Consider the following 22,611-nt stretch of genomic DNA (forward strand, 5'->3'; position numbering starts at 1 on the left):
TGTGTGTGTGTGTGTGTGTGTGTGTGTGTGTGTGTGTGTGTGTGTGTGTGAGAGAGAGAGAAAACCCTGACTCCCAACAGCCTTTCTGCTGCTGTCTTGCTAGCAGATACCAAAGGAAATGCCTCTGAAAAAAAAGGTACAGGTCTACATATCTCATTAGTGATGCACATGCCTATTAACTTGCTTAATTGGGAGGAGGATCAATAACATGCTCATAGACTCATAGACTCTAGGACTGGAAGGGACCTCCAGAGGTCATCGAGTCCAGTCCCCTGCCCTCATGGCAGGACCAAATACTGTCTAGACCATCCCTAAAAGACATTTATCTAACCTACTCTTAAATATCTCCAGAGATGGAGATTCCACAACTTCCCTAGGCAATTTATTCCAGTGTTTAACTACCCTGACAGTTAGGAACTTTTTCCTAATGTCCAACCTAAATCTCCCTTGCTGCAGTTTAAGCCCATTGCTTCTTGTTCTATCATTGGAGGCTAAGGTGAACAAGTTTTCTCCCTCCTCCTGATGACACCCTTTTAGATACCTGAAAACTGCTATCATGTCCCCTCTCAGTCTTCTCTTTTCCAAACTAAACAAACCCAATTCCTTCAGCCTTCCTTCATAGGTCATGTTCTCAAGACCTTTAATCATTCTTGTTGCTCTTCTCTGGACCTTCTCCTATTTCTCCACATCTTTCTTGAAATGCGGTGCCCAGAACTGGACACAATACTCCAGTTGAGGCCTAACCAGCGCAGAATAAAGCGGAAGAATGACTTCTCGTGTCCTGTTTACAACACACCTGTTAATGCATCCCAGAATCACGTTTGCTTTTTTTGCAAACATGATTCTGGGATGCATTAACAGGTGTATTATTCAAGATTTACCACAGGATGGCTTTCCCTCTAAAGTTTATTCAGCACTGAGACAGGAGTGAAAATAACAGGGGAGCCCAAGCATGCTGACAAATTTGCTATGAGCAGTGCAGTGGATCCAAAAGATGACAGACACTGGACCCCATCTTAAAAATATAGTGAGGAAAGAACTCACAGTGGAGTTCAGGGACTGAAGCAGGGATATCAGTGCAAGGGAAATTAGATCAGTGCTGAATCAAGTCTGAGAGTCACTTATGGGGAAAGGAAGGATGGTCATCAGTGATGAAGTTCAGGACTGGCTGTGAGCAAATTTAAGCAGATCAAATACTTTTTTAAGTTGGTTCAGATCAGAGATTGACTGAGTTTTGAGACAATTCATATTTTGACCAAACTGCTTCAACCATCCTTGATTTCTTATTCAATTTATCAGCCATTATTGTTATTGTTTCATTATTTAATTGTTATGCCATTCAGTCACAGGGAAGTGGTTTGGTGGGGAAGTGAGAGAGAAAAGGAGCCCCCTCTTCTGCCATATCATCCTTTCAGAATGAAAAACTCTTTCTTCCCTCTTCACTGTTCTTTCCTAGTTCCCACCTCTTTCTCTCCAGTCTGTCTCCTACCTTACTATTTCCCCCTTCTTTAGTGAAAAAACCCTATACATTCCAGGACACAAACTGAAAGGTTGTTGGATATGCCACTTTCCCAACTGGACCTCATTTTGGCATTCCCCAGTGCTTAATCTCTTTACCAACTTTAATAACCAAAAGAAAGCAACATTTGGCTTGTCCATTTCCCCAACCAGTTTCAAATGTTTTTTCCTTAATACAGCCCTTTTTGATCTCTTGCATAAAGACAGCATGGCATTGCATTCTGGGAAACTGCAGCACATGTGAGATTGTATTAGAGCTGTTATCCAGAGCCCATTAAAGAGAATTCCAGCCATGAGACTCTTTTTGCATATATTGCAGAAACTCATATGTTCATCCTAGCTCCAGTGCTTTTACTGAGCTCTTCAGAAGTGTGATTATGCACTTTGGGCCCAGTTTGGCATTCCTTGTGCAACACAGTCTTCCAAGACAAGTCAATGGGAGTTTAGGGTGCACCAGGAATGTAAGGTTTGCCCCATAAAATCCTAACTGCTGAACTTTTCTCAGCTTTGTTTAATGATTGCAGAGTAGTTAGGGTATTATCCTACGTCTTAGCAGACTTGGGTTCAAATTGTTGTTCCATCACAGACTTCTTATGTGAACTTGGACAAGTCATTGACCTCTCTGTACTTCGTATTCCCATATGTACAAGGGACACACTAGCACTTCAGTACCTCAGTGGGGTTCTGTGAGGCTAAATATATTAAAGTGTGTGAGCTGCTTAAATAATTACAGTGATGGAACCCATACCTAAGATACGCAGTAGTAGGTATGCCTGCAGTCATCTACTCATCAGTAGCTGGGAGGATAGGGGAAGACAAGCTGAAACCACCAGCAAATAGTATAAGCACCCGCTTCCTGCTTGGTTAAAGGGAGTAGGTGGGTGAAGTAATATCTTTCATTGAACCAACTTCTGTTGGACAAGCTTTCAACGTGAGTTCTTCTTCAGGTCTGGGAAATGTACTCAGGGTGCTACATACAGCTAAATACAAGGTGGAACAGATTGTTTAGCATCAGTAGTTAACACATGGCAAGGGGCTATTCAAGGTGAAGTGGCCCATTAACACCCCTCCAGTCATGGAGAGAAAGGGGAAAAAAGCTGGGAGGCAGTTTAAGTGGGTTGTAGATTGTTGTAGTAAGCCATAAATCCAGTATCTATTCAATCCATGATTTTTAGTATCTAGCAAAGTTATGAAACTAAGCTCCCAGGCTCATCTTCTGCAGGTTTCTTTTGAGGGTGAGGACTGATGTAGAGTGATCACTTTGTGAAAAGTGTTCACTCAGCTGATAGGGTGTTTTTGTCTTTTATCATTTTTCTGTGAGAGTTCATTCAAGAGCATAGTGATTGTCTCATTTCACTTACATTGTTATTATTGTAGCATTTAGTTCACTGGATGAGATGCACCACAGCTTGTGATATGCATGAGTAGGACCCATGGATCTTGAAAGGTTGTGGGGGGCGCTGATCACTGTAGCAGTGGGGATATACCTACAGGTTTTGCATATGTTGCTCTAGCAGGGTGTGGTGCTGCTTTGAATTGGTATGTTGTGGTCTGTGGGAAGCTTGCTTCTGATAATGACCTTGGAGAGGTTTGAAGGACAGAAGAGGGCTTTAGGAATGATTTCTTTCTTACCTGTTTCGTATATCAGCTCTTCAGGACAGAGATCATGTCCCCCTCCATGTTTGTTCATGTGCTAGCACAATGGGACCCCAATCCTGGTTGGAGCTTGTACATCTGACTATAAGAATAATCAATAATAAATAGTAGAAGCAATATAAAAAGAAAAAGAAAAAAGCCACAGAGAGAAAAAACAACTCCTGCTTGAAGTATTAGGTTTCTAGAATTCTGTCAAGTCAATTGTATAAAACTTCTCCTCTGCTACTTTTAGATCCAAGTAGAATGTTCCATTCCTTCTGGTGGCATGGAAAAAAGGGTTCTGTTTAATGGTAACTCTTTAATTAATGCATTCTATTATAACAGCTCCATTCAGAAGTGATGTTAACAAAATATAGTGACGGGACTAGGCACTCCATTTGCACAGTAAATGCAAATACTAAAATAAATAGCTACGAGGTGCAGTTGATCCAAAAAGCAAATGTCAGCTCCAAAATGTAAGCCCCTCCCCCATCAGAACTCCAGTATGTTGCATTCTCTTATCTCACTCAACAGATGAACTCTGAACCAGCTTAAAATATTTAAAAAGTGCTTAATTTATTATAAGTGCCCATGGCCATTTCAACTGACCTTCTCTGTTTGTCAATAAAAGTGGCTTGCGTCTCACAGGCGTTTAAACATTGGCTCATTCCCCACTATCTGTACTGAGTGATGAACTTCATTACATTACAAATACAAGAAAAGTGTGGGGGAGATGTAAACAAACTGTCCAGCTACATTTTTAATACACAATCACTCTGAACTAAATTATTCACTGAATTACAGCCCATGCACCTGTATAGTCTTAAATGATTTTCATGGGTATAGCTCAGAGCAGAATCTGAACCTTAAACATATCCATAAATGAAATAAATTATGCCTATCTTTACTAAATAATAGATGACTGATGATTTCATAGGTCTCATCATTAAATAGCATAAGTATGTAATTTCCAATAAAAACCAATGTTTATATATTAATATACTATTCTAATGCTTGAGCACATTGACGGAAATCTTTGATTGTGGCATCAACAACTTCTGCCACTGGTGCCAAGCATTCAAATAATCAGTACCAGCTGTCACCAATCCTCTAGTTCCTAGAAAACAACTCATGTCTTTTATGGTCAAAGGTTTCAGTAACGTAGACAGTTGCTTTTGCAGTCATAGCTGTGTTGTGCATGTGTTCAGGGTTTCACTTGCCAAAGGGCTGATGTAAACAGAATGCTTTGGAGAATGGAAGAGCTAGAAACAAGGACCATACCATTGTTGGCCTCCGAGCATTAGTGGGTGGAAAAGACTAGAGTTTTGGCCACAATGCACCCTATCCACCCGTGGAGTGATTTATGGCATGCTAGTCCTCCCTCCTCCTTATGCTCAAAGAGTGAAAGCACTAATATGTGCCTACCTCTCATATGTGCACCCATGTAAGAACATCCACAGTATGGACCAATATTTACACAAGATTGAATAACATTCTTGCAAAGGCCACGTTAAGTGTCCGTAACTACCCTATTGTACCATAATATGTATCCTGTGTCCCCACATTTTAAGTCAGATTTTGAATAGTGCCTCTCATTGAAATGTTTTCCTGGCAGAATTACACTGTCCTTCAGAGCTGAACTTTCATGCTCAGAAATCCTGATTTTTACCTCATATAAGCTATACCCCAAGACATTTCAATAAACATGTAACAGTCACTAAGATCGTTTATTCTCTATCTTTGCTGAAATCTCCAGTACTGGAACGGAAGAGTGAATTTTGTCTAAACATCATACTATGAACTGCCTGTGGTTAGAAGACCAAAAAAAAACCCAACCCCACTTTAGAGCCGGACTATTTAGGCAATGAGTTCTATTGACATATTTAGCATCATTAGCATGTATCAAGAAATCACTGAAATTTGTATCACTTTTAAAAGCTACTATTGGCCTTTCAGCAATTTTTGATTTGGTGTTTAGGTTCAAAAATATGCCACAATATATTTAGCGTCTTATTAACAGATAGTAATAAAGTGAAAATGTCTAATATAAAACAATTGATGTGTTCTGTCAGCAGGTCTTCCTATGAGTTGGACAATCTTGTGTCTCAGACACATAAAAGTGACAGATTCACCCCCACAATGGCCTATGGATGTGCGCCATCCTGTACTAGCCTGGTCTATTTTGCCCCAATTCTGCTATTGTCCTGCTGAGTATCATGGCACCTAAATGTTAGTGGCCTAGAAAATTATAGGGACAACACTGCAATTTACAAAGTTTGAGTTAGGTGCCTAGGCTTTCCTATATAACGGATGGGAAGAGAGAGACGCCTTACTCTGTGATCCAGAAAGCCAGCATGCTAGGTGGGAAGCTGCATAAGCTAACCAAAGGGAGATGTCAACCAAGGGGATGGAGAAGTGCTAAGTTCAGCTCCTCTCACAGAGATAAGCACCTAAGTCTAGGCTGCAGGAGGCACCTATATGCCCTTCAGTATAATAGAGGGTTGTGAGATGAAGGTTGGGTTACACCACAGGTCAGCAATTAGTCTATTACTATTCATAATTTGGTCCAGGTTGATGCCTGGAAGAGGAAACTAAAACTGTGGCCTTAAAATGAGTAAAGAGAAGATTTACGTCATGTGGATGACTCACACAGAATGGAGACAAATGAAAATCAGCAGTATCGAGGGTGCCTAAATCAGATTTCTTCATTTAAGTACCTTGGGGTCTGATTAGCAGCAAGTGAAGAAATTGACAGTGAACTGTATGCTAGAATGCTAAGCACAAGAGAAGTCTAACACAAGATAAGTGGAGTGATTTATGACAAATGAATGCCCATGCTATTTAAGGGACAACTATACATTTCTTCTATACAGACAGAGACATGGTCAATGAAAGACAGGCACTTGAGAAGACTTGATGCCATAGAAATGAGATGTTCAATGGTACTGAGAAGGGTGACATTGCTGGACCACATGTGGAAGGATCTCATCAGAAGTGAGACAACAGTCTGCAGAACCAGAGAGAAGCTATAAGCGAGGATGCTGAGATGGTATTGGCATGTATGCAGGATGAATGAAAGGAATCCTGTTAGGGAGGCATTTGAGGCTAGAGTCCACAGAGAAAGAACAAGAGCATGGCCAAGAAAATGGTGTATGGGAGGATGGAGTGGATATAGAACAAGTGTTGGACTGGCAAGGCTGGAAAAGACTGATCCAGTGACCCTACCCCAGCTAAAAGGGGAAGAAGAAGAAGAAGAAGAAGAAGAAGTTGTTGTTGTTAGTTTTTCTTCATTAGACACAATAGCTAGATAGACCATAGGGGAAGTACCAACTCAATCAAAAAAAAAATTGAAATACCAGCGTTCCTGTATGAACCAAATTTAAGTCAGTAGAAGCACATTTTGCTTGAAGGAGAAATGCATGATGGCACCCTGGATATGAGATCAGCTGTATTTCCTGTAGCAATGCTATAGCTCCAGCGATTTGATCTTTCTCATGTGTAATGCCATTCCAGGAATTTCCACAGCTGGAGACAGTGGGCCTGATATTGCCACCCCTGTGGAAGGAATATTCTCATTAACTTCAGTAACAGTGTTTTCAGCATTAGGAATATCTGTCTGTCCATCAGTCTAGGTTTTTATATGTGCTGATCACTATGGTATTTTAGACCTACAGGATCAGGATCATATTACTTTGGAAACTATGGCAGGAGGATGTAAATAGCCTTATATTGGGAAATAATTGTGGTTTCATAATGTTGCCTATAATCCATACCTTCCTCTTCTTTCTCTGATAGCCCCGTCATCTTTCATCACATTTTGGTATATGCAAAATTTAATATTACACTTTCTCCCATAATAACTATAAGTGAATTAATCTAAATATTCTGTTATGTGCACAAGCACTCACATGCTTTTCTGTTCTAAGAAATGTAAGCAACCTATATATACTTTTTTTTTCAATTAAGCATTGTGTCCCATTTTTCAACACCAGTTTTACCTTCCAGCATCAAGAAATACATCTCTTTGTTGCTAGGAAAATACCCAAGGTAATTCATACTGTTGTGATTCTTTTCCCTGTGATAGAAAATGTACTGGCTTTGCAGGTATTCTGCAATGCCGATAAAAAGTAAAGAGCTTCCCTTTACAATATTTCTAATATTTATGAAGACACATCTTAGGTTTATTCAAGTCATTTTTTCTAATCTAACAAAGAGTCCATTGTGAATTTGGATGAGAGGTGTCAACTTAACACCTGCAGTTACTTGTGAATTTATGTACAGGTCATCTTAGTGAGAGTCAGGAAAATGTCTTGGTAGCTGGAAGTCCATGGAGCACCAATCAGTTGCAAGTGAACTTAGTACCAATAGATAGTGCACAGAATGTAGTACCCATTCAGTTCTCATTTCGGGGATGGAAAGTAAATATGAAAAGTGGAGAAACCTGGTTCTTTAGGCACGCTGGATGAAGCATGGAAGGTTCCTTGGTTTGGTTTGGTTTAGATTAAATAAAAAAATGTTCTGTACCATCTCTTTAGTAGTTATATGCCACAGTGAAAAGCAGACCATGTCCACATTGTGTTGTGTAACTACAGGTGGCAGTGAGAGGCTCTGGCAGAGGGGAGGCAGGGGCAAAAGGCTCCAAAGGAAGCTGCCTGCCTCCCCCTGCCAGTGCCTTTCTCCATTGCTGCAGCCTCTCCCCATGGAGGGAAACTGCTCCAGCAGTGTGGAGGCAGTTGCAAAAAATAGCTGTGTAGATATGGGAAACACTGCTTGGGCGTGTAGTCAGCTGTGCAGGGAATGTACCTCAAGGTTCCGGTGTGTCTTCAGTCAACTAAGCAATGCCTCGTGGGCTACATGGCTACTTATACCTGCTGTGCAGACCATGCAGTGTATATACACCACTGTACGTGTGTAATCTTGTCACATTTTTAGGCACCACTATGATCCACAATACTCCCCCTGACTGCTTCGTACTCCTGTAGATGCCTAAACTTTGCCTCTGGGTGTGCTTTACTCTAAGGGTACATCTACACTATGGGATTATTCCGATTTTACATAAACTGGTTTTATAAAACAGATTGTATAAAGTCGAGTGCACACGGCCACACTAAGCACATTAATTTGACAATGTGCGTTCATGCTCCAAGGCTAGCGTTGATTTCTGGAGCATTGCACTGTGGGTAGCTATCCCGTAGCTATCCGATAGTTCCTGCAGTCTCCCTCGCCCCTTGGAATTCTGGGTTGAGAGCCCAGTGCCTGATGGGGCAAAAATCATTGTCACGGGTGGTTCTGGGTACAGCCTCACTCCTCCCTTTGTGAAAGCAGTAGACAACTATTTCGCACCTTTTTGCCTGGGTGAACTGTGCAAACGCCATAGCACAGCAAGCATGGACCCTGCTCAGATCAATACCGCAATAGTGGACGTTGTAAACACCTCGTGCATTCTCGTGCAGTCTATGCTGAACCGGGACCTGCAAAGCTAGGCAAGGAGGAGGCGGTGGCTACGGCAGCGCGGCAACGAGAGTGATGAGGACATGGACACAGAATTATCACAAACCGCGGACCCCTGTGCTTTGGAGATCCTGCTGGTAATGGGGCAGGTTCTAGCCATTGAACGCCGATTTTGGGCCCGGGAAACAAGCATAGACTGGTGGGACCGCATAGTTTTGCAGGTGGCTGCGAAACTTTCGCATGCGTAAGGGCACTTTCATGGAACTTTGTGACTTGCTTTCCCCTGCCCTGAAATGCCATAATACCAAGATGAGAGCAGCCCTCACAGTGGAGAAGCGAGTGGCAATAGCCCTCTGGAAGCTTGCAATGCCAGACAGCTACCGGTCAGTCGGGAATCAATCTGGAGTGGGAAAATCTACTGTGGGGGCTGCTGTGATGCAAGAAGCCAAAGCAATCATTAAGCTGCTGCTACAAAAGGTTGTGACTCTGGGAAACGTGCAGGTCATAGTGGATGGCTTTGCTGCAATGGGATTCCCTAACTGTGGGGGAGCGATAGATGGAACCCATATCCCTATCTTGGCACCAGAGCACCCAGTACATAAACTGCAAGGGGTACTTTTCAATGGTGCTACAAGCACTGGTGGATCACAAGGGACGTTTCACCAACATCCACGTGGGATGGCCAGGAAGGGTTCATGATGCTCGCGTCTTCAGAAGCACTGCTCTGTTTAAACTGCTGCAGCAAGGGAATTACTTCCCAGACCAGAAAATAACAGTTGGGGATGTTGAAATGCCTATAGTTATCCTGGGTGACCCAGCCTACCCCTTAATGCCATGGCTCATGAAGCCATACACAGGCAGCCTGGACAGTGGTCAGGAGCTGTTCAACTACAGGCTGAGCAAGTGCAGGATGGTGGTAGAATGTGCATTTGGCCGTTTAAAGGCGCGCTGGCGCACATTACTGACTCACTCAGACCTCAGCCAAACCAATGTCCCCTTTGTTATTGCTGCTTGCTGTGTGATCCACAGTCTCTGTGAGAGAAAGGGGGAGACCTTTATGGCGGGGTGGGAGGCTGAGGCAAATCACCTGGCCGCTGATTACGCGCAGCCAGACACCAGGGCGATTAGAAGAGCACACCACGAAACGGTGCGCATCAGAGAAGCTTTGAGAATGAGTTTCATCACGGACCAGGGTACGATGTGACTGCTGTGTTTGTTTCCCCTTCATGTACCCCCTCCCTTTATTGACTCCTTCCCTGTAAGCAACCCACCCTCCCCCTTCGATTACAGCTTGCTTAAGGAAATAGTCTCTATCGTTTAAAAATCATGTATTCATTATTAAAAAGTAATTATAAAAAGAGGCAGAGAACTGACAAGGTATCCCGGGTGTGGTTTGGGAGGAGGACAGGAGGAAGGAAAAGGCCTTTAAACACATTTCAATGTAATGACAGCCTTTTGGTTGGACTGTCCACAGGGGTGGAGTGGGCAGGTGCACGAAGCCTTCCCCCATGTGTTCTTACACGTCTGGGTGAGGAAGATATGCAACATGGTGAGTGGTGAGAGTGGTTACACAGGGGCTGCAGCGGCACTCTGTGACCCTGCTGCTCTTCCTGAAGATCCACCAGACATCGGAGGATATCAGTTTGATCACGCAGCAGCTCCAGTGTTGCATCCCGCCACCGCTGATCTTCCTGCCTACACCTCTGATCTTCCTGCCTCCTGCCGCCACCTGCCGCCACCTCTCATCTTGAGCGTCTCTCCTATCCTCACGTTCATCCCTCCTATCCTCACGTTGGTCCCTCCTGTCCTCACGTTCACTGGCATCTTTCCTGTACTTTGCTACCACGTCCTTCCACTCTTTCAGATGAGCTCTTTCATTGCGGGTTACTTCCATGATTTCAGAGAACATTTCGTCTCGCGTCTTCTTTTTCCTCCGCCTTATCTGAGAGAGCCTTCGGGATGGAGTAGGGAGGCTTGAAAAATGTGCAGCTGCATGAGGGAGGGAACAAAGGGAGAGAAGTATTTAAAAAGATACATCTTACAGAACAGTGGTCATACTCTTTCACAGTGAACAACACTATTCACCTTACATAGCACATGTGATTTCACTACAAGGTCGCATTTTGCATCTTAATATTGAGTTCCTGCAGCTCTGGTGTTACAGATCTCACAGACGCAGGTCTGGGCATCAGAATTCAGCTTGCAAGCGGCCATAGTAAGCCATTGTCTTTCGGCTTCTCCAGCCTTCATATACACAATGCCCTCTGATGCTTCTTTCCTGTTAACATGCAGCAGCAGAAGCCAAGCCCCCCATCCAATTCTCTAGGATGATTGCTTTACCCCTCCCCCCACCGCATGGCTGGTATTATGGAAGATCACTGCTAATCACCCCCCTTTCCGCCCCCCACCGCGTGTCTGGTAGCTGGGAAGATTCCTGCTAGCCAAACGCAAAAAAGCTCAGCGCTATCCTTCCTCCCCTCCCCCCACTTGGCTACATGCAGGAAGGATTTCTTTTAAGCAACAGCCCAGTAGGAAAATGGCCATCTCTGTCCCCTTAATTAAATTCCTGAATTTCAACCAGGTTACCATGAACGATATCACTCTACTGAGGATAACAGAGTGAGATAAAGAACGGATGTTTCTTGAATGCCAGCAATCACCGGGACCATACGCAGCTATGCTTTGTCATGCAATGATACCCGATTACTTGCTACATGCATGGCATGGTAAAGTGTCCTACCACGGTGGATGGAACAAGGCTGCCTTGCCCAGAAACCTTCTGTAAAGGCTTTTGGAGTACCTCCAGGAGCGCTTCATGGAGATGTCCCTGGAGGATTTCCGCTCCATCCCCAGACATGTTAACAAAGTTTTTTAGTAACTTTACTGGCTGTGAATGCATCCCAAGCCCTCATGGCAAATCAATCATTAAAAAACGCTTGCTTTTAAACCATGTTTTATATTTACAAAGGTACACTCACCAGAGGTCGCTTCCATGGCTTCACTGTCTGGGCTAATGGCTTGGGAGGGATGGGAGGATAATTCCCTCTGGGTCACAAAAAGCTCCTGGCTGTTGGGGCTAATGGAGTGCTGTGTGCTCGCTGCAAGGTCATTCTCCTCTTCCTCCTCCTCCTCCTCATCTTCCCCCCCTGCAGAATCCTCAGCCATGGTTGAGATTACAACCCCCTGTCATAAACAGATAGCTAAGGGTTAATGTCTCTTTCACCTGAAGCACCTGACCAGAGGACCAATCAGGAAACCGGATTTTTTCAACTTTGGGTGGAGGGAATTGTGTGTCTGAGTCTTTGTTTTCTGCCTGCCTGCTTTCTCTGAGCTTTGGAGAAGTAGTTCTGTTTTCTAATCTTCTGTTTCTAAGTGTAAGGACAAAGAGATCAGATAGTAAGTTCTATGGTTTCTTTTCTTTGGTATTTGCATGAATATAAGTGCTGGAGGGCTTTGATTTGTATTCTTTTTGAATAAGGCTGTTTATTCAATATTCTTTTAAGAAATTGCCCTGTATTGTATCATCTAAATACAGAGAGAACATTTGTATGTATTTTTCTTTCTTTTTATATAAAGCTTTCTTTTAAGACCTGTTGGAGTTTTTCTTTACTTCAGGGAAATTGAGTCTGTACTCACCAGGGAATTGGTGGGAGGAAGAAATCAAGGGGAGATCTGTGTGTTGGATTGCTAGCCTGATGTTGCATTCCCTCTGGGGGAATAGGAAAGTACTTTTTGTTTCCAGGATTGGGAACAGAGAGGGAGATTCACTCTGTTTGGATTCACAGAGCTTGTGTCTGTGTATCTCTCCAGGAGCACCTGGAGGGGGGAAGGGAAAAAGGATTATTTCCCTTTGTTGTGAGACTCAAGGGATTTGGGTCTTGGGGTCCCCAGGGAAGGTTTTTCAGAGGGACCAGAGTGCCCCAAAACACTCTAATTTTTTGGGTGGTGGCAGCAAGTACCAGGTCCAAGCTGGTAACTAAGCTTGGAGGTTTTCATGCTAACCCCCATATTTTGGACGCTAAGGTCCAAATCTGGGACTAAGGTTATGATACCCCCACCTCGGAATCCATGGACAGGGGTGGGGTAGTGGTGGTGCAGCCCCCTAAAATTGCATGCAGCTCAGCGTAGAAGCGGCATGTTTTCGGCCCTGATCCGGACCTTCCGTTTGCTGCTTTGGTTTTCTGGTAGGCTTGTCTGAGCTCCTTAACTTTCACTCTGCACTGCACTGAGTCCCTGGTGTGGCCTTTCTCCATCATGGCCTTGGAAATTTTTTCAAATATTTTTTCATTTCGTCTTTTGGAACGGAGTTCTGTTAGCACTGAATCCTCTCCCCATACAGCGATCAGATCCAGTACCTCCCATGCGGTCCATGCTGGAGCTCTTTTTCGATTCTCAGGAGACTGCATTGCTACCTGTGCTGATGAGCTCTGTGTGGTCACCTGTGCTGATCAGAGCTCCACGCTGGCCAAACAGGAAATGAAATTCAAAAGTTCTCAGGGCTTTTCCTGTATACCTGGCCAGTGCATCCGAGTTCAGATTGCTGTCCAGAGCGGTCACAGTGGTGCACTGTGGGATACCTCCTGGAGGCCAATACTGTAGATTTGCGGCCACACTAACCCTAATCCGATATGGTAATATCGATTTTAGCGCTACTCCTCTCATCAGGGAGGAGTACAGAAACCGATTTAAAGAGCCCTTTATATCGATATAAAGGGCCTCGTAGTGTGGACGGGTACAGCGTTAAATCGGTTTAAGGCTGCTAAAATTGGTTTAAACGCGTAGTGTAGACCAGGCCTAAGAGTCAGGATACTTATTTCCCACCTAAGCCCCAGAGTGATTCACAAACCAGTGAAGGTAGGCGTTCGGCTGCCTAAGTTGTCTAAGGCAGTTGGATTGAGCCAGATAGGTGCCACATAAATTCAATGCACTGCAAAGTGCAAAATCCTGACAAAGAGATGACGGGAGAGTCATGTATGAAATTTTGTCATTTTTGTAATGACAATGGTAAATCATTCCCTATTTGGAAATTTGCACATCTTGAAACTTTTCCAAAATATGATGCAGGTACAAGGGGGTAAAAGAAAGGTGTCATTAATTCTGCCTGGTTTGCTGCAAGCCGGTGATTCCTTACACAGGTTTTTATCCCCTAAAAGAACTTGTAAGTTGTAATGATAACATCAGCAAATATCTGTTACTAAAAAAAGGAAATCTACAGCAAGAAGCAAACTCCATTTAGCTGTGATATTGTCAGATGAGTATTTACAAGTGTGGGCTAGTTTCTTCCTGTGGGGGAGGTGGGGGCTCTTTTACCAACTGACTGACAGCACTGTGGTCTTTATGAATGTTTTAACTACAATTAATAAATTGTAGTGAAACTCTAGAAGGCAGAGTTTGCAATCACTTCCTGAAGGTCATTCTTTCCCAAGATTACAGCACAAATTGCCAACCATGCTCATTTATGTTAATACAGTGGAGGTGCTTTATTGGGTAAATGCTTGGGAGGTAATGTTGCCTAGTAGTTAAAGCAATGGTGTAGGAATGAGGTGTTCTGAGTTCTATTCCTAGTTCTACCCTGAGCCTGCTAGGTAACCCTGGGAAGATTGTGTTGCTCTCTGTGCCTCAGTTTCCCCATCTGTAAAATGGGGATAATGTTGTGTACCTCCTTTGTAAAACACTCTGAGGTCTACTGGTGAAAAGTGCTAGATAACAACTTTAAGTATTATTATATAGGGCTAGGAAGAAGTGTTGCCTACAACTGAGCACATTACTGGGAAAACACCACTTCAGCAATATTGCTGCCTTCATTCAATGGGTGACTTTGTGGTGAAGCACTGGATTGGGTTACCTAGGGAGGTGGTGGAATCTCCTTCCTTAGAGGTTTTTAAGGTTAGGCTTGACAAAGCCCTGGCTGGGATGATTTAGTTGGGAACTGGTCCTGCTTTGAGCAGCGGGTTGGACTAGATGCCCTCCTGAGGTCCCTCCCAACCCTGATATTCTATGATTCTATGATTCTTTGGAAGGGCTAGGTGAGACCTCACCGCACATGAGCTGGTGAAGGTGTGACAATTTAAGCTAAAACTCCCACTTACCTTGCCATCAAGGGTAAACCTTCCAAATGTTATTATTAGTAATAGTATGACTCAAAGATTCTGTTTCAAATTTGTTGCTAATGTGAAGTAGTTTGTCTTACTTCTGCATTGGGAATTTGTGATTATATTAAATAAACAATATTTGATCACATTTCTTTGCATGTTTACACATACTGAAGCAATGTATGACTTGTTAACATAGAAAGCATACTTCTCTATACAATGCATTTTAATTATTACTTGTATAGTGCTGTTGGTATACATGGTGCTGCACAGTAGCTAGAAAGTAAGGATCCTTGCCTCAAAATGTTTATTTTCTGTTGTCATGAGACTATATAACACAGTCCAAAGTAGAGGGGGAGGAACCCACACAGCTGAGGTATGGTCTTTAGAGGTGGAACATTTACAGAATAGCTGGGTCTTCACATGCTTGGGGATTTTTTGAAGGAGAAGCAGGGTGCTTGGCAAACATTAACTGGAAGGCTTCCAACTGGATCTGACCTTTGTGCCTTGGGGACATTTTTAATGTTTGATCAATTCTTCATAGGAGTGAACACAGTGGAATTATTGACGAGGCCTTTGCCTTGTGATGAACCAATTTGATGTGTAAACCTACAGAACGCTGAAACAATTATGGTCACAAATGTAAACAAAATCAGTTTTTATTGTAAATCAGTAGTAAATGTAGTAACTTATCAGTTCGTTTGGTGAGATATAAAGTAAATGGTGCATTTAGAGATGCAGTTGTTAATGATTTCAAAAATACTATGGATAATCGGGGTGTGAATTAGTATTGATTGAATCCAAAATACATATAATCCAAATCTGAGTTTAAGTTCACATGTGCAACTCTCAATGATGTACCTGAAACTAGAATCTGACCTATTTAAATTTGATTAGCACCAATATTTGTGAATCAACCTGGGGGCTACAGTTTCACTTTGCATGTCAAATATGGCAGAAAACTGGAGTAATTTAAATGAATTGTGACTGCACACATTGCTACGCAGATCATAGATCTTTTTCAGTGCTGGTACTATCATCTCTAATTATGCCAAATTGTGAACTGCAATAATTTGACTATTGTCTGAGATAGACTCAGAAGGCCAGATTCTGTCACTTTTACTCACATTGATTAGTGCCTTGTTCAGTGAATAGTCTCAAAGAAATCAGTGGAACTATTCATGATGTAATATACTACTCAGTGTGAATAAGGGTGATAGAATCTGGCCCATAGAAGTTAGAGATGGAAATTGTTCATTATTGCTATTCCCTTTACAGATTGGATACTGCTAAGACTGAATTTCTCCTATCTTTCAATTGAAAGAGAAGAACCCCGGCTCCATTGAAGTCAATAGCAAAACTCCCATTGAGTTTGGTGGTTCTAGGATTTTGCCCAAAGTCTTTTATTGGCAAAAGGACAGATTATTGAGGTATTTAGGCACCTAAAGATTCAGATAGGCATCAAATGGAATTTTCAACAGTGCCCAAGCACCTTACTCCCAGTGGGTGATTTGAAAATCCTATGAGGTGCCTATTTTCATCTTCAGGTGCCTAAATACCTTGAAAAATCTGTCCCAAAAGGCCCCAGTCTAGATCAAAGCCAATGGATCAAATTCTGCCCTCAGTGAACCATATGCAACCGCACTGACTTAAAAAATGTGCATAGCTCAGGACAGAATTGAACCATTATGTTTCAAGTATTAATTTTTTGGGAGACAGTGAAAAAAGAATTAGCCAGAACAATTGACTAGATGAGTTAACAGAACTCTAAGAAATACAGCCTCTTCTAAAAACTCTTCCCCTACTTTCTCACCCCGCCCCCCACAAACACACTCCCAGTCTTCTTATGAAATACTGATTAGCAACAATTACTCAATTTCCCAGCCTGGCTGAAACCCTCTATGCCACATAAAAGCCACGGGGACATTTTCATCTCTGAATTTACATGAATTTATAGTGAAAACCCTAGACCCTGATACAACCTTAAATATAACATCATTATGTCCTTATAAGTCATAAACATTTGTTTAAAAAGGACAAACATCACCCGCAAGTCACTGGAAATGTTTGTATGTTCTTGCTTGACCATAATGTTAGATGTTAATATTATTTATTAATGGAGGATAGATTTTTCTTTTGATTAAATGCTATTGTTACTTTAACAAATAGTTACTATATCCCCAAGCTCTCAAGTTTGTTGGGGACTTTGTCCACACAAGCCATGCCAATGGATTGTCATTAATGGAAAGTGATGGAATTGAGAATAAAGGTTGTGTTTTTTTCCTGAAATTCCCTTACTTTCATGGTATTCCACCGGCTTGTAATGCTGATCTCAAAGGACAGCACCTTACTACAATTGCTAACATTTACTAATGTTTCTCCTTCCCAAAGCCATTGAGAATAGAGCCCAATGTTTTTAATGTACAGAAAAATAATATATTCAGCAATAGAGGAATTCAGGAATTCAGCTTTGAATAAATAATCTAATAATGTTGTAGTATATTTTCTTCTCTCTCAATGGACAAGCCTATTGCAGGATATCAACCATTGCAGACCAATTGTTCTAAGATAACAGGTGTGGGAAAGCAAACAGACAAAGGAAAGCTCAAGAGACCCCCATCAGTTCTATTTTATTGACTTCCATATTGACACTACAGTAGCTTACTCTCTTATTTCTAAGCCAGGCACCTGTGTGAACCTGCTTTTAATGACCACATTGCACCCATGGCCTTGCTAATGTCCTTTGTAACCCTTACAAATCGCTATGATATTTTAGTCTTGGGACTTGAAGTCCCAGTGAATGAGTAGGCTGTGTAGTGTGTTCCAAGCAATGTAACTTCAGGAACATCAGACTTTTTTTCATAAATATACAGTTTTTCTGGATTTCAAAAGTGATCTGCTATTATGTTTATCATTGTATATTTTAACTCTAATCTTTAAAACCCTGTTCAGCTGTCATGCAGCCATTCACGAAAGCATGAAAGGTAGTGATGCTCTGTTGTGTGGCAGGCTGACCTATTCTGCAGAGATGTTAGCTGGCCTCTGGAAGCCATTTATTTTCCTGTACATGGATCTAGCATTACTTCTCCAGCAAAGTGATTAGAGATGCTATTAACTGACATGGAGAGAAACGGAGTTGTTCTTTTTTTGGTACACATCTCAAAGTTGTGGCTTGGGGGTGGAGACAAATTGCGGTTTCAAATTAAACCGATACTTATTGGTAAATCAAAGAAGATTTTACTAGTAATAATACTACTTTTAGAAAAATTCCTAAAAAGCTGTAGTTAGAATATATTGCCAAGAAAAGAAAATATGGATGGAATAAAATACTGCATTCATATGCCTGTTGGAGACGCTTGGCATGTGGTGGTTCACTGTTGTATACGTATTATGGAATTACCCAGTAGGAGGAAGTTCTGGGAGATTCTATCTGCTTGAATATTCTGTATATGAAAATAAATAACAATTAATTCATTTAAGATTTCAGTTCTTTAGCAATGTCTTCTGCAGTTTTAATTCTGGTGAAACTATAGTCCATGTATGGTGATGCAGTGAAGAAACTCAGAATACAATTATAGAGATAATACCAATGTCATACATTGCTGTTTTCTAAAGAGAGGACATTTGAACACTTAAGCCAGTATCCTTAGAGGTGGATAGATTCTGATTTGGACAACTTTTCCATGCAAAAGTGTAAGGGGAAGTAACAATCCCTTTTAAACATCTGCTTGATCTACCTGAACCTTGGGACCAGACATATAGGAGTAAAGGGGTTCTTTCTAAAGTAGGTAAACAGGTAGTGAACGTGTAGGGGTGGGGATGGACAGTGACTTGATTCCATCCATTTGCTATTGGTAGAGGCTAACAGTAAATTACTCCTGAGTAAAGAGAAGAACTGTGACTCAGAGGGATTAACAGAAGCAGGGAGTGTTTCTAAATCACAGTGCCTCCCAGAGCTGCCTTAATAATAAGTGCAGCTGAACCAGGCTCAAACTAGTGTTGACATTCACTGTTAACAAGAAATATTTTTTCTAGTGTAGACAAGGGAACCAAGTACAATCTGTCATTTAAGCACATGTACTAGTGATGTTATTTAGTGATGATCTATAGCAAGACATGTACATTCACTCCTCTTTCTTAATTAGGTACCTATTCTCTATAGGTGATTAAGAAACTGAGTCATAATCCAAAAGAAAAAGCCTGTGATGCCTATTGCCAAATATTTGTTTAATTGTGAACTTTCAGATTCAGCTGCAGTTTCTCAGTTCCCATTTGTAGTTAGTACAAGTATAAAGGAAGCGAACTTCGTTGTTCCCATATAACCAGGAGGTTTCCTTGTGGACTGAAAGAGACAGTCAGTGCTTATCTGTGATACAATTTTCAATGTTATCAGCATACAGATACTTTAGAAGGCCAGCCTTCAAAGCCATTCTTCCCAATCATCCAATCAGCTGTTTTTGATTTGAGGAAGCAAATTGTTGAAGCAATCATAGCTAGGTTTCTAATCCAGTTTTAGGGGGAAAGACTCCCTAATATATTTCTTTCCAAGATGTGATTTGTGATGTGCAAGGATCCAGGCTTATGATATCACTTTCCATAAATTCAGTCGGGGGGATGTCATTTGCATGACACCTAAAACATATCTAACTTTTTCATATCACACTTAATTTTCTGGAAATCTGCAGAGTCCCTTTATTAGTTTCACCTTTCTGTGTGTTTTCAGCTTACCGCGAGTTATTCCATTTTGGAGAATATACCATCATGAAATACCTATAATCCCACTTTGATTTTCTTACCAGAAATTCCAGGATTCACTGCTCTCCATCTTGATTTAGACAAGGTGAAGTTATTATTAGCTTTTCCCTACTAGTGATTGCTTGTTTGTATTTCAACTGCAGGAGTCTTTGGCATCCACCACAAAACTCTTGTTTCAATAACAACTCTTTTATCAGAGACTCTCTCTTTCTCTATTTCTTTCTCTCTCTCTCTGCCTTTCTGCTTTTAGACACTTTGTTCTGGAAAAGACTAAATTAAATTGTATAGATTTAACATTTCTTGTAATTAATATAATATCTGTTTTTTAAAAATTTATTAACTTGTAAATGTTTAACATAGCCTCAGATAACTTTTAACATATCAGATCGTTATCCTAAGACCACCATTCTCCTCTAACAGGTTTAGGCTTGGTACTGTTCTTTTAAGACAGAATGGAAAGAGCTGGTCAGGAAAAGGGGGAGGTGGTTTGTGGCAAATTTCAACTCATAAAAAAACCTGATAAGTTTTGGGGTTTGGTATGTTCAGTTTTCCTATGGAAAAAAATCAAAACTTTCCAAGGAAAGCAAACACTTTCTGCAAAAATTTCTTAGTCGAAACTCATTTTCCATTAGAAAAAAATATTGATGAAAAATTTTCAACCAGACTTAACAATGGGCCTGATCTAAAACCCATTGAAAGCAATGGGAGTTTTTCCATTTTCTTCAATGGGCTTTGGTTCAGGCCCCAAATCACTCCCTCCTTGGTTCACATGATTAATATTCCTATTTTGAGTGCTATGTCCTTGACACTAATTTTACCCCATTCTGTGAGGGAGCAGAATTCCTGTGGAAAGCTAATAGTGGCAGAGATTGTTATGGTAATCAAATTTAAACATGTACAGTGTAGACAGGCAGACATTGGGAAATTCATATTTCCCTTATAACATAACCACTGAAGCAGCGGTAAGAGGTCTAATTCACCACTGCATGAGTTACAGTGGCATACAGCTGGTGAAACACAATGGTGAATCAGGACCATAATCGACTGGCTACCTACACACATGCACATTCATTTGAGTTACTTGGACCCAGCCACCAGATAGTCAGATAATTCACTAAGGTAGGTGCACAAAATTACAATGGATTCATATGACATGACTCTATTGTTTTGGCAGGACATATTTTCTTCTTCTCTGGTGGCACTGGCATCACACGTCTTCCTGTATCTGATCACACTTGTTGATATTATTGTCAAACACACATGAAAAAATAAGAACTGGAAGTGAAAGTTATTTCAGGGGATTTCTGACTCTTGCTAAACAACTCTGAACTTCAGCAGGTAGCTAGGAAATTAAAATGAATTCAGTGAAACCTGTACAAATAGATCTCCCTTACTGAGCAACTTCTAAACCTAAGACTGTCCCAACGTACCCACAAACATAATGACAGCACAAATTCTCCTCCACCTTTCTCAGTAGACCACCTCCCTTGACCAATTGGTTTTTGTCAATCTGTGAGCGGTTACTTGTGATAGATTTCACTGTATAAAGTAAATATACAACTGTCAGCACTATGTGTAAAGGAACTTATGTGTGTGACATATGGCACCAGGCAACACACAGACACTTTTCTAAGAACTGAATAATTGGTAAAAATCTTATAAGTCCAACAGAACAATAGAGTTCACTCTCTTCAATATAAAAGTCTATAGTATGTAAACAGAAATGTAATGGAAGATCTAATATAATCATAAAGCAAATCCTGAACCTTGATATTCTGTCACTGATAACTGAATCTTCTTCTTATATAAGTTTTCAGTAATGTTCTGGTTTGACACTGAATCTATATATATTCTTAAGGCAACTTGTTTTATTTACACCCATACATCAGTCCTGGAACAGAGAAGGTCAAAGAGCATTCAGGAAATCCCTGCTTTCAGGGATCTTAGCCAAAATACTAAAGCCTGATTCTAAGGGAGCAACTCTGCCTCAGGAGATGACTCTAGTTAGCGAAGTTGTCAGCATATGGTCTCCCTTGCTGCTTGCCACTGCTGTGGCAAAGAAACCACATCAGAAAACCAACAACACAGAATTTTCATCCAGACTGAAAACTCCTTCTCACTCTGATTAAAAGAACTTTTAACACTTATGCATAACAGTGCCATCTTGCGACTCACCCCTTGAGTGTCTGCAAGCCCCTAGATGCAGTACTACAGTCTTTTTCTCACCCTCTTGCAGGCTGTCAGCTGACCACGGCTGGTCTTCAGCGGCTTAGCCCTCTGGCCAAGTCATGAAGTCTGGATGAACCCCCTCTGGGATATTAAAGAGTCCATCAAATAGTCTATTTGCCTTTGCTAAAGTCTTCAGCCCTGTCTCTGGGCCCATTAAATTCAGCCCATTGCTCACGCTCTCAAATAAGCCCTGTCCTCCTCTTGGGTTTATGCCAGCAGAGGAATCCAGGGCCACCCACTACTCCCGGTTCCAACCCAGGGACCCTACACAAGGCAGCTATGTACTACTTACTCCAATCCATCACTGCTATTACCCTGGGCCTCTTCCTACTGGGCCCATTCATACCCAGCTCCATCTCAGGGCCAGTGTGCTCAGGTCCTTATATAACAGGAGTCGGCAACCTTTGGCATGTGGTTCACCAGGGTAAGCATCCTAGTGAGCCTGGCCGGTTTGTTTACCTTCTGTGTCCACAGGTTCAGCAGATCGCTGCTCCCATTGGCCACGGTTCACCGTCCCAGGCCAATGGGGACTGCGGGAAGCAGCGCGGGACGAGGGATGTGCTGGCTGCCACTTCCTGCTGCCCTCATTGGCCTGGGATGGCAAACCGTGGCCAGTAGGAGCTGCAATCGACCGAACCTGTGTGTGCGGCAGGTAAACAAACTGTCCTGGCCCAGCAGGGTGCTTACCCTGGTGAGTCACGTGCCAAAGGATGCCGATCCCTGTTATATAAGTTGAGTCAGCCATAAACGCTGTCAAATTGTCGAGCTCTTTTGGCCAGAGAAGATTAGCCTCCTCCAGTCCCAGCCAGGTACTGACCTGCTAAGGCCAGGCAGATCCTTTTATCCAGGCCAGCTGGGCCCTGATTGGTTGTTGCTAGTCCCTTTAGCCCTTGGAGGACCAGGTCTCTGTGGTTTCCAAAATGATTGCTCT

The 22,611-nt window shown here is 42.0% G+C and overlaps 1 protein-coding gene and 1 long non-coding RNA gene across 2 annotated transcripts in view; one reads left to right on the forward strand and one right to left on the reverse strand.

The window, feature by feature from the left end:
* LOC127050045 (uncharacterized) overlaps window positions 1-22,611 on the forward strand; it is a 240,124-nt gene that overhangs the window by 35,008 nt on the left and 182,505 nt on the right. The gene's annotated exons all lie outside the window — the stretch shown is intronic.
* Window positions 10,103-11,664, reverse strand: LOC127050880 (uncharacterized). Its single transcript, XR_007774344.1, has 3 exons — window positions 11,583-11,664; window positions 10,334-10,593; window positions 10,103-10,295 (listed from the first exon to the last, which is right to left on the reverse strand). It is a non-coding gene; the product is annotated as an uncharacterized LOC127050880 (long non-coding RNA).

This window comes from Gopherus flavomarginatus, chromosome 1 (assembly GCF_025201925.1).
Source record: "Gopherus flavomarginatus isolate rGopFla2 chromosome 1, rGopFla2.mat.asm, whole genome shotgun sequence".
Classification (NCBI taxonomy): Eukaryota; Metazoa; Chordata; order Testudines; family Testudinidae; genus Gopherus; species Gopherus flavomarginatus.